This window comes from Serinus canaria, chromosome 14 (genome assembly GCF_022539315.1).
Source record: "Serinus canaria isolate serCan28SL12 chromosome 14, serCan2020, whole genome shotgun sequence".
In the NCBI taxonomy this organism is placed as follows: Eukaryota; Metazoa; Chordata; class Aves; order Passeriformes; family Fringillidae; genus Serinus; species Serinus canaria.
In genome coordinates, this window is record NC_066328.1 from 2,486,881 (window position 1) to 2,499,141 (window position 12,261).

Here is a 12,261-nt window from a genome sequence, read left to right on the forward strand (position 1 = left end):
ACCTCCAGCTCTTTAAGCTACAGGAAGCTTGGCTGTGCACAGAGGAGTGAAAAATTCCTTCTCCTTGGGGGACCATTTGAGAAGTTTTATTAAATCACCTTACATTTCATTTTTATTCAGACACAGAAGAGGAAAAAAATAGTGACAGTTTAGAGGGTGCTGAGACAGTCAAGCAGTCGCCTTCTCCATCCTACAGCGGGTGATACATTCTGTCAGGAACATTGTGGCCAGCAGGATCAGGGCAGTGACTGTCCCCCTGGGCATTGCTGAGGCACCTCCAGTCCTGGGGGCAGTCCTGGTCCCCTCCAAGCAAGAAAGACACTGAGGGGCTGGAGCATGTCCACAGAGAACAGAGCTCCTCACCAGGAGCAGCTGAGCAAGCTGGGGAGGAAAGGAGGCTCAGTGGGAACCTTCTGGTTCTGCATAACTTCCTGACAGGAGGGGCCAGCCAGGTGGGGGTCAGGTTCTGCTCCCAGGGAACAGGGACAGGATGAGAGGAAATGGCCTCAAGTTGTGCCAAGACAGGTTCAGATCAGATATTGGGAAAAATTTGTCACTGAAAGGGTGGTCAGACACTGGCACAGCTGCCCGGGGCAGTGGTGGAGTCACCATCCCTGGAGAGATTCAAAAGCCATGTGGATGTGGCACTTGGGACATGGGGTAGTGCTGCATTAGTGGCTGGACTTGAGATCTTTTCCAACCCAAATGATTCTGTGGTTGTAACACAGACTGAAGCAATTTAAACCTTTGGTGATTTGTGCTGCGAGCAGCACAGCAGGTGAATGTGGTGCCCTGCAAGCTGCACACCTGATAAAGTGCCTAAAAATAGGAGTGTTGATACAATGAGCTGAGGCTGGGTGCTGGTTTGTAACCTTTGCTGCACTGAGAAGCACAGTGTGCTTGGAACTGGCCATTAACTGCCTGACACATCTTTAACCTCCCCATCCTGTGAACCCTCAGGAATCCCAGCAGCCCTTCAGGTGCTCATTTTTTGCCACAAGGGATTTGTGACTAAAATGTCAAATAAGATGTCTGTCACTGGAGTGCATACTTATCCTCTGTCCCTGTGCCCATAAAACATGGGAAGAGGTGGTGATGCTGGAAGGAGCCACAGCAGCAGCATCAGGAGGTTGCTTTGGCCCAAATCTCACATGTTCTATCGCTGCTTTGTCTGAGCCACCGGATCCTCACCTCTGGGACTCAGCTTTTCCTTTTATTCTGCGAACGCCTGCAGGGAATGCTGGTGAGTGAGGAATGATATTCCTGGCTAACAGAGCAGATCCTGGTGGGAGAAGGTGGATGTATGGCATCATGTTGATGAACACAAACCGAAGTGCTCATAGGAACACAGGCAAGTTGCTCTAAAGCTGGACTCTGGATGATGATTCCGTGTCTGAAAAGGCAACAGAGGCTCTTTGGTAAATAGTTTCCTGTAAGCAATGCTGCTTTGTGCAGAAAATTAATCTACTGGATTTATTTATTTTTTTTCTGGGATCTTATTTACAGCTGCCTGACTTTATCTTGTGTTAGGTTCCTGGGGTTTTGGGGGGTGGGGTGCGGGTTGTTCATTTTTCACTACAAGTTAAATTTTGTGTGCTGAAAAGCCATTGGTGATAGACAGTGTGGCTTCCTCTCCTGCCCTGCCCAGGCTCATCAGCCGTGAAGTCAAACCTATATTCTCCAGAGCAGAAGATGGAAAATATTTATGGGGAGTGAAATGCAGTTTGAAAGGACATTCCAGAGACCTCGTGCTTCCAAACTTGGACAGAATCCCTCTCACGTCTGGCATGGGACGTTGAAACCGGACTGGCCATAAAGTGGATCAGGGGGCCAGACTGAGAACAGTTTTCTCTTGTCCAGACTTCCTGCTGAGACCATCAAGAGTGTCTTGGGTAGGCTCCAGGTCTGTGATTTATGGACAAACCACAAGTCAGGAATCTGCACTCTAAGCTCCTTGAGCAGCAACTGTTTAAAACATTATGGGAAGAAATGGCCACTGTTTCCAAGAGAAGAAAACTTGGGAGCCATTAATAATATTTAGCACTTCTGCAGTTATTAATTAATCCTTCTGCTCTTGTTGTGAAGTGAGTCAGAATTATTCTTACTGTACAAATAAGGTCTGCATGGAGCTTAGAGAGATTTCCTTAAGACACAGTCAGTCTGCATTAAGGACACAGCACAGGACTCCAGAATCCCAGCACTAAGTGAAACAGACCCCTCCAGGATCCAGAGGCATGAAAAATACAGATTTGGATGAGGCAGTAAACACAAAATTACAGCACCTTCAAGAGGCTCTGCCCAACCCTGCTCAGTTGAAAGTTCTTCCCAGGGCAGTTCTAGGTCTGCCCAAACCTTACCCATAGAAATCATGTTGTTTCTCAGTAACTCCTGGGTTCAAAAATTCCTGAGATTTCAGAGAATCTATGGAAGCTTGGCTGCTTATTGGAATTATCCTGTACCAAGTCCTTTCCAGCTGGTTTTCTGCCTTATTCTTTCGGAAGAAAAGGATGCTAAAATCTGTCTTGGTCTCTACTCAGAACTGCTCACCTACTGATGCTTCTGGAGTGAGTAAAACATGGGTTTTTCTCTTCTTTCATCAGGAGGAAGGGAAAAAAAGGTCATTTGTTCTTCCTCTGTTCTCAGAATCATCTTTTGTTTCTTTGTTACCTCTCTCTTTACACTTCACCTGCATCTTCCCATGGCTGATGCTGTAGTTCAATGCAGCCCGGGCCAGGGGAGGATTTTCTCTGCCTGGACACTCATTCTCCCAGAATAAACAGTGTTCCTTGGTGTTGGAGCTCCTTCTAGCAAGAATTTAATCTATAATAACAAAATCCTTTCCATCACATCCCTCCTGGAACTGGTTTGACATGCAAACAAGTGGGAATAAGTAAAGTCTGCTATTAAGTCCTGGCTGAAATGGAAGAGCTGGCAGGAGCACAGGGACCAAAAGCTTCAGTAAGTACCCAAATTCGCAAAGACTCCTGATGATCTCATTGTTAAATCTATTTACAGCAGCAAGAAAGATGAAAAATTAGGGAAAGAAGCAGTTTCCTGATCTTTTTAAATCCACATGGCAAAAGGTATTGTAATGAGTTGTCCATTAAACATCCATCCAGTGTTATTCCAAATGTCACAACAGGATCTGCAGGGGATTTGGGGTCAGTTAATCCAGAAGCCGACTGAGGAGCCAAGCAGAGCTTGTTCTCCTTCTGCAGCCCAAGTAAATGAGGCCTAACTGGGGTTAAAACCCAGTCCAGAACTAGATCAATAAACCAGTCCTTCATGGAACTGTGCCACATTAAATCCTTTGAAACCGAGGAAGTCAGAGCTGTGGCAGGAGGCAGGGGAGATTCAGCTGCAGTTTTGTTTCTCAACCCCTGGACCTGTTCTGTCCCAAGTAGTTTAGCAGGTATTTTATAAAACAAGTGTTCAAAGTTATCTTGCAGCATGCTTCAGGAAATCAAAGGACAGGGATTAGGGTTTTTAGATGGGAACTGTATTTTTAATGTGTTTAAAGATTCTTTAATGCCCAGTGCCCTGGCTGAATGATGGTGATTCTTCTTGGAAATGATAATTCATTTCACTGCCCAGGAGAACCAGATGGATTTCAGTTTATACCACTCAAACTCGTGCCATGGGAGTTACTGAATGGAAACAGGCTTGTTTTCCTGGCAGGCTTACAAGAGGAGATGGATACAGTGGCCTGTACCATCCCAAAATTCACACCTGAGAGGAAAACAAGCCAAGCTGCTTTTGAGGAAAATGCTGCATTTTTCTTTGTTTGGCCCTTTCAAGTCTCTGTGCTGAGTTTGCACTGAGCTGTCATTCAGAAGGGAGATTAACACCACAAATTGATGCAAACCCAAACCTGCCTCAGTGGCTGCTTCTCTGATCACTGCTGACCTGGATCGAATCAATTTGTATGAAAAGCTTCAAAAAGTTGATCTGAAGATGCCAAAAAGCCACCATGTTACAAGTCTTAACAGAAAGCAGGGGATCTGCTCTTAAACTGAGCAGAAAGTGAGGCAGAAATTTTGAGCAATGATGACTGCAGCACACTGGGGATGAATATGCACATGCTGCACAATAAGTAATTTCTGTGTGCTCACAGATATGTAGATAACAGTATTTACTATAAACCCCATTTCACAGCCAATTCTAGCAGTTATTTTGAAAACCTTTTCATGTCAGCAGTGATGTTCACAAGTCCCATAATGGTTGTTTTCTGCAGAGACAACCCAAAGCCCCAGGGTGACAGTAAATATCCTGCCTCTCACAGTGTGTCCCAAGTGCTGTAATTCAGGGGTGAATACACGTTAAATTAAACCAAAATTTTCATTCTGGAGCCTAAAACACTGGAGCCCTGAGCCCTCTCTGATACAGAGCAGTTCCCTGGGTTGGGCAGGGGGGGAAGAAAAGTGAATTATTAAAAAATTGGGAGTGCAAGTCAGATCAGCAGCCTGGTTTTGGGAGGGCTGCTTCTCCTTACTGCAGCTGTCGCTGTTGCTGCATCCTCCAGATGATGTTGGGTACAAATTGTGACCAGGGAACCACATCCTTGGTGCCTTTAGGAATGGCCTTGAAATGTCCTGTGAAACAGATGCCCATTTGGTAGCCAGGATGGACCATTAAGTGCCAGTGCTTTTGGATGTATCTTCACTGAGAATACCACAGTTCACTTGGGCTTTTGAGTGCTTCTGAGTTCAGATTAGGGCATTGTACAATGAGATGTTCTTGTGCCCTGGTAGAACTGGAGTATTTTCAGTCTGTTTGTGCAATGGGCACTTGCAAGTTCTTGCAGGATTTTCTTCTGAGGGCTCCTAATTCCCATCAGTGCAGCAACTTGAGCAAGAACCTGAATAAACCAGCAGAAGTGTTGAAAGACACAAACCAAAGGATTTATTCTCATCAGTTTTGCACTGACAGGGGCATGGTGCATCTCCAGGGGAGGTTCACTGCAGAAAATACACCCCTCAGTTCTGCCAAAATAACCATTCTTTGCTTAAAATTCAAGGGTTTCCAGCTAAAATGGTTTGGACAGATTAAAAATTAAATTGCTTTTCTGGAAGTGAAAACTCACAGTGCCTCAAGAGCTTATTTCATTCTACGAGTTGCAGTTGATTCTCTTCTCTTAAGGTTTCCAAACAGGCAGTGCCATAACAGCCTCAGGTTCTTTTGGTGATGTCAAATTAGGGAGTGAGATGTAATTATGGAACAATGTTTTGTGTAAAGGAGACATCACATTGTTCACCATTAGAACTGATTTACAGTCACTAGTGAAGGGCCTGTCCAGATGTTTTCAAAGCTCCAGCATGTTCTGTGTACCACTAAACCTCCTTCCTCTGCCTCCTGGCCTGTTAGCAAGTGCTGCTCAAGAATAATTTTCATTCTTGCCACAGCCAGACCGAGCATTGAGAAAGAAGTTCTGATTTCAATATTGAAATTGTAATTTCTAACACACATTCAAAATGCAGATCCAGCATATGAACCCTCCCACCCCATCTCAGGTAATTTTTACACCTGCAAACCTCTGACCACAATTAGCTAATGATTTGGAGGAATTATTGTTTAACCTGACTCCGAGGTGGTTCTCATTGAGGATCCTGAGCCAGAGCTAAATGTAGTGAGTAGAGCACTTGTTTTCCTGCTCAACTCCAGGCAGAAGAAGTACAAAAAAGAAGCAGCAATGCTCTTTTGACAGAAAAGCTTGAATTATGCCACTGCTCACCGTGAAATGTCAGTGTTTCCATCAATTTCCACACGAGCAGCACAGCATTGATTACAACCCCAAAGCATTACAATTGTAATGGGCTTCAGCTGCAGCTGCACAGCCGGCACAAGTGTGCCTGAGTGGACACCAGTGATTTTAAATTGTAGTTCTGTGCTCACGAGCAAGTGGTGTGCATTTCTCTCCCTACTTAACATTTATATTTATATTTTTATAAACAGATTGCTTGATTTCTATATATTGGAACTCCTTAAAAATACAAACGAGCCGTGCTGTACCATATGCTCTCCTGTTTCGGTGGTGTTCTGGCCATTCGCCTCAGTGACAGGCGGTGCCAAGGACTTCCCTCCATGTTCTTACTTTACGTCCTCGCCGGGCTCGCTGGGGCCGTGAGGCGGGACATGGTGGCCGCGGCCCGCCCGCTTCGTGCTAGGTTCTCCTCAGCCGACACCGCCACCCCGTCGGAGAGAGGCTGGGGCTGTTCTCCGGGAGCGACGAGAGGCAGCGCCTCGGCCCCGCCGCCGGGCCGGAAGGAGCTCCCCAGCCCCATGAGGGGAATGGAGGGGGGAGGGGGGCGGGAACGAGCTCCATGACAACCGGATGGCGGGAAGGCGGTGCGCATGCGCAGGTAGCATGAGGGCCTTGTCAACGTCCCGCCGGCCGGGCCTGCGCATGCGCACCGCGCCCGCAGCGAGCCGAGCAACACGGCTGGAGCCCCGCGCATGCGCTCCGGCCGCGCACCGGGGCTCCCCGCCGTGGCGGCGGGGCGCGGGCAGGGCCGCCAGCCCGTGGCGCGGACAGGTGGGTGGGCAGCCGGGCCGCGGCGGCGGGCCCTGCCCGGGCTGGGGCGGGCGGGGGGGGGGGAAGAAAACGCTCCCAACGGCGGCGAGCGGGCGGGCGGGAGTGACGTCATGACGCAGGCGCTTTTAGCGTGACGCGGCGCCACCTGGTGGCGGGGAAGGGGTGGCGTTGGACCCGACGCTGGCCTCAGCGCAGGCGTTACGTCACCGATGTGACGTCACCCATGACGTCATTCCCGGGCGCAAGGGGCGGTCCCTCTGGGGCTGAGGGGAGCTCAGGCCGCGGCCCTCGGGCCCCGCGCGGGCCCGGCTGGAGCTCAGCCCCGGGGCAGCAAATTGGGCACAAACGGTGCTGGAGGATGAAGCTCCATCCTCGGTGCTGGCATCAAAGGCAGAAATTGGGGCACAAAGCAGAGGCAGAGCTGCTCAGGGTAAGGAGTGAGGGCGCCAGGGATGTCAGCAGCTCTTCCACTGACAGCTGGCAGGATTCGCTGGAAACGTTTAACGGGCCCAGCTTCAAAGCAAACTTCTTTCTGGGGGGGTTACCGGGGAAGGCAATCCTGATGCCTTTGTTGGTGCTTCGTGAACACGGAGCAGCACATTCAGGAGGGTGAAGAGGGAGTCTGGACAAGAGCTTGGAGCCACAGCATAAGGAGGGGATGGCTCACCACAGGGTAGGGTTAGATGTGATTTTGAGGAGAAATTGGTCCCTGGAAGGATGGGCAGGCCCTGGCACAGGGTGCCAAAGAGAATGCTGCAGCTGCCCCTGGATCCCTGGAAGTGTCCAAGGCCAGGCTGGACAGGGCTTGGAGCAGCCTGGGACAGTGGAAGGTGTCCCTGCTATGGCTGGCGATGAGGATGGGGTGAGCCTTAAGGTGATTTCCAGCCCCACCATTCCATGATTCTGTCATGTGGGCCTGCCTTGAAGGGAGGCAGTGTCAGCTGCTTTACTGACAACTTTTGGTCCTTGAATCTGCTGACACACAGGTGTTTATTTTACCCATGCAGATTTTAGATAAAGCCAAAATTACAGCTGGCAAAACCAGTAAAGCCTAAAGGCAGTGACACTGGCTGTTGCTCAGTGTTCACTCTGCATGAACTCTCAAAAATCACAAACTGGGTTTTATCTACAAAAAAAGGCCCTTATGTGCTTGTCTTGTATCTGTTCAAAATACTCCTCTTCCTGACCTGGTCCCTTCTCTGCCAGAGGCAAACTGGAAACAGAAAGAATTGTAAACAGAAATAATTGTTACCATAAGGTTTACATTTGGAAGAAAATGGACCTGAAGTTCTTTTGACTTTGCTTTTCCCCCTGGGTCAATTTCCATTACATGCAGACTCTTGAGGGGTTCAGTGTAGCTCTTGTGTGTGATTTTAGCTGAGAAGAGACCAAGTTATGCATTGCTATTAATTAATGAAGTGTTGGTGTGAAAGATGCATTATCAGGTCACCTGAAGAAATTCATGATAAGTGTGATCACCTTTTCAAAGAGAGTGACCTGTTTTAGAGAAATCAAGATACTTTGTTAAATTTCCCCTAATATTTGGCTTCAACATAGTCACAAATTAGAAGATTTGATTTTTGGGAAAAAATCAGTAGTACTGCCCTTGTTTTAAGTGAATGTGCACTTCAGAATAGCACTGCCTTCTTGGAAAGGAATGGCTTGAATCTTTGACATGGGAGTGTTCTTACTTCTCTTACTTTCACTTTTTCATTAATTATTCAGTTCATCCTCTTGCCCCAGATATCACTGCTCCATTCTTGATCTAGAAAATAGCAGTACTGGTTGACATGGTCACAGTTATCCCTGTTGGAGTGGAATCAGACACTTGGGACCAGGTCACACTGAGGTCTGGCAGAATGATGGGCTGTCCAGTGGTTCCCTTTCCTGGCAGCTTGATCCTAGTGGTTGGGGTCTCTCCCTGCTCACTTCCCAAGGTAAAGAACAGAAGAACAGGACAGGCAGAGAGTTAATCTCTGTGGGGTGGCACTAGAAACATAAGTGCTCTGTGGCAGCTGTTTGCAGCTGCATTTGGAAACTTATCTAGCTGCATTTGAATAATTTTAAATGTCTTGTATTGATTTTGTTGGATTTTAATTAATCATTTTGTCCCTTGATACTCCTTTAGTGGTTTATAGCAGAATTACCCCTCTGATGACACAGAGAGCTCTCTTTATTAGCTGAATGTAGGTCTGGGTTTTCATAAACTCTGTTGATTTGGTTTAATTTTATTATCCCTCTTTATTCATCAATTCCCATGTAAGCCCTTTCTTTGTCAGCCTGGCATTGAGCTCAGTATGTAAGATGGGTGTTTACTTCCCTAATTGTCCTTTTTGAAAAACCACAGTGACTTCTGCTTGCAAATGATCTGATTCTGTTGACAAACACCTTCAGCAGTTGCATTTCAGTGTGCTTTGGATTGCTCCTAAAATAGGCTGCTTTCAGCACCATCAGGGGTGGATATTGTGGAAACATTCAGTATTTGCAGGATTAATAGTTCCACAGTTTGATGTTGTGGCCTTGGTTGGTTCTTCTTCTTGGTTTTCATGTACACTGAAAAAGGTCTTCTTTGAAAGTCCTTACCTTTTTCTGACAAGGTGATTTTACCTCCTGGTTTTAATACATTGCATTGTTTATATTCAGAATCCAATTCCATCACCATGATATTATTTTACATCTTTGTTTTTATTATCACTCTGATTACTTTTCCTTCTCTGAAAACCAAGTGAGTTTTTATCGAGTATTTTTCTCTTTATTGATTTTTGGGGCCTCTACCAAAGTGTTTTTATTCAGTCCTTGAAATCAATTGTATTATTCTCTTTAAGTTAATAACTTGTTTTCAGTCAAACCAATTTGATTTTTGCATCCCCAGCTGCTTCTCTTTGTGATTTATGTGCTGCAGTGTTTGCATACAACCAGGAGCATTTGCACCTGAGTGACCGTTAGTTTTTATTTTTCTCTTCACTTCCCCTTTATCCTTCCAGAGGAGATATAAAGTGAATTTTCTCTTCTGGGGACGTGCTGGTAGAGGGGCACTTTGTTGTGTAAGTAATGATTTTAAATTCTGTCTAGAGTGTGATAGATTTTTTAGTGACTGTGAAATGCTTTGAAATGTTTTGCCATATGAGCAGGGTGCTGGCAGGAGGAGGTGTAGCCCTGAACAGGAGTGTGAGGACTGAAGGGATATCAGATATGGAAGTGGGTGGTGCCAGATGGACACTGATGCTGATCCCTGCTAAGATTGCTCCTAGCAATCTCAGGATGGTTTTCCTACCTAGCATTCCCTTGTTTGTAGAGACTTGAATTAATTTCTCATTTCCTATTTTCCACATCTGGTTTTGTTACCTTTTTCTGGCACGGGGAGACTGGCAGAGACCAGGACAAGAGAGTTGTACCTCTCTGGATTCATGTTTTGCTCTTACATCTGTTCTCTCATCTCAGAACAAGCCCTGTTGTCCTCAGTGCTAATTTTTTTGCACTATTGCAGCCTCTGAGACCCTGCACTGTACAGATGCAGTGTCATGTCTTTATAAAGTAGAGATAAAGGTGTTGGTTAGTGCAGAGAACAGGCTCCAGTGAAGAATCCATAAAAGGCTGGAGGATAATGTGCTTTTTCAGAAGTCACACCATTGACATGTAAGTTCTTCTCCATTAGAAGCCAGTAGGAAGATTTTTTGTTACAAGGTTTGATCTGGAGGAATCCCTAGAGACCTCCTTCCAGTGTGGCTGCCTGAAAAAACACTGCAGAAATTCTTCCCTCTTGCAGTGTTTGGTCTGACTTGACTGGAAGTTTTATCACTAACCCTCAGATCTTTGGCTGCAGTTTCTACAAAAGGAGAAGAAGGTGATGAAAGCTCCAGTGCCAGCCCAAGTGGTGCATCCCATCATCCTGCTGCTGCCAGCACTCTGTAATTAGTGCAGGGCCATCCAGGCCCTGGCAATTAGCTGATTTCTGAAGACAGGTGAAGCTGGGGGAGGAGTTGGGTAAAAAGGTGCCTTCCTTTGGACTCACTCCAGCAGGTCCATGTGCTTCCTCTGCTGGGGATTCCAGACAATAATTCAAGTTTTGTTTTTGCCTGACTTTCTAATGTTAATTAATCCCATTTCCCATTAGCATTTCTTGTGAAATACAGGAGAGTGCTCCCAAGGCGCTTTCCTGGTTTTGGAAGTATCAAGTGAAATTTTCTTTCAAGATGAGGAATTGAGGAGGAGATGTGCTGAGACTCCACTGTGGTGCTCAGGAGGGGGGAAGGGATCTGCTGTGTGCAAGCTGTGGAGGCCTGCCCAGCCCTGATGGGCTGTTGTAGCCACGGTGATGACATGTTCTTGGAGACTGAAATGGCAGGAGAATTGTTCCTGGAACAGACAGAGAGTGTAAAGCAGCAAGGGAGCAGGCCCAAATGTTGTGTGCTTGAGAGCATGTCAAGTTAGACTGCTGGTGGAAAAATGTTCTCAGGGGTTAAAAGAGAGGCTGCTCTGAAAAGTGGGAGGGTAACAGATGTTTTAGCTGTTTGGGGGTTTTTAAGAGTTTTTTGATTTAACTAGGTAATTACAAGGCAGTAAATTTAAGGTATGTAGTAGGTGTATACTTTTAAATCATAGAATTACAGAATCATTTGAGTTGGAAGGGACTTTAAAGATCATCCAGTTCCATCCCCCTGCTCTGGACAGAGACACTTTCCACTATTCCAGATTGCTCCAAGCCCTGTCCAGCCTGGCCTGGAACACTTCCAGGAATGGGACAACCTGTGCCAGAGCCTCACCACCCTCACAGGGAAGATTTTCTTCTTCATATCCCATCTAATCCTACTCCCTGGCAGTGGGGAGCCATTGCCCCTTGTCCTGTCCCTCCAGGCCCTTGTCCAAAGTCCCTCTCCATCTTTTTTGTAGGCTCCCATCAGGTGCCTATTGAAATGGTGCAAAGGATCATCAAGAGCAGTCATTTCAAAATACACTAAATTAATCCTTTCCCTCCATTTTCCAGGTTCTATCTTTCATTTTTACTGGTCCTGCTTTGTACCATTTTGCTGATCCATGTTTACTTGAAGGGCACAGCTGGGCTATAGATTTGGCATCTCAGTGAACAGGTAAGTGCTGCTGATTATTTTATTTGTGATTTGCTGAGTCCTAAAATCTGCCAGAATGAATTGAATATTACACTGGAAGAAATTACTTTCAAAACCATTACTTCGTGAGCTCAATAAACTGGTGCCAAAGCTGGTTATTAGGGGCAACAATAGCAGCAACTTCAGAAATACTGAGACGTTGAACAGAGTAGGAACCTCTGGGTCTGAAAAGGGAGGAGTAATACAAATAAATTCTTAGTTTTACATCATAGGTGTGTTTGATCTGATCTACCTGGGACACTGGACATTGATGGCAAATTCCAAAGTGCTGCTCTGTTTCAAAGTTTAGTATCAGGAACTCACCATAAATAATCCAGCAGTACAGGTGTGTCTGAGGTGTTCAAAGCCATGTAGGATGTGAGATTTGAGACTTCTCCACATGCTGTCTCCTCCTTAGAAGCAAATGGTCAATTTACAGTTATAGCTACCCCAGTGTTCTGTCCAGAAAAAGTAAATTTATGAACTGGCTACATAGAACCTTTGTTTCTCTCTAACAGAAAATTACTCCAAGATTCACAGCAAAATCCTCTGCAGGTCTGGGAGCCTGAGTTTAAAATAAATAATCCATTAACATCTGTAATTGCTTATAGGAAAGGCTGACCC

The 12,261-nt window shown here is 46.1% G+C and overlaps 1 protein-coding gene and 1 long non-coding RNA gene across 3 annotated transcripts in view; one reads left to right on the top strand and one right to left on the bottom strand.

The window, feature by feature from the left end:
- Positions 1–64: 64 nt before the first annotated feature.
- On the bottom strand, positions 65–6,438 carry LOC127060152 (uncharacterized). 2 transcript variants are annotated; one of them, XR_007778806.1, is made up of 3 exons: positions 6,010–6,426; positions 2,548–4,858; positions 65–1,393 (listed from the first exon to the last, which is right to left on the bottom strand). It is a non-coding gene; the product is annotated as an uncharacterized LOC127060152 (long non-coding RNA). The 2 variants fall into 2 exon arrangements; XR_007778805.1 differs by lacking the exon at positions 2,548–4,858 and having other exon boundaries at positions 6,010–6,438.
- Positions 6,439–6,762: 324 nt separating this feature from the next.
- The window catches only part of SLX4 (SLX4 structure-specific endonuclease subunit), a 28,420-nt gene continuing 22,921 nt past the window's right edge, over positions 6,763–12,261 (top strand). Inside the window, 2 exon segments of the mRNA XM_018916129.3 lie at positions 6,763–6,962; positions 11,517–11,619. The gene's annotated coding sequence lies outside the window, so the exon portion shown is untranslated.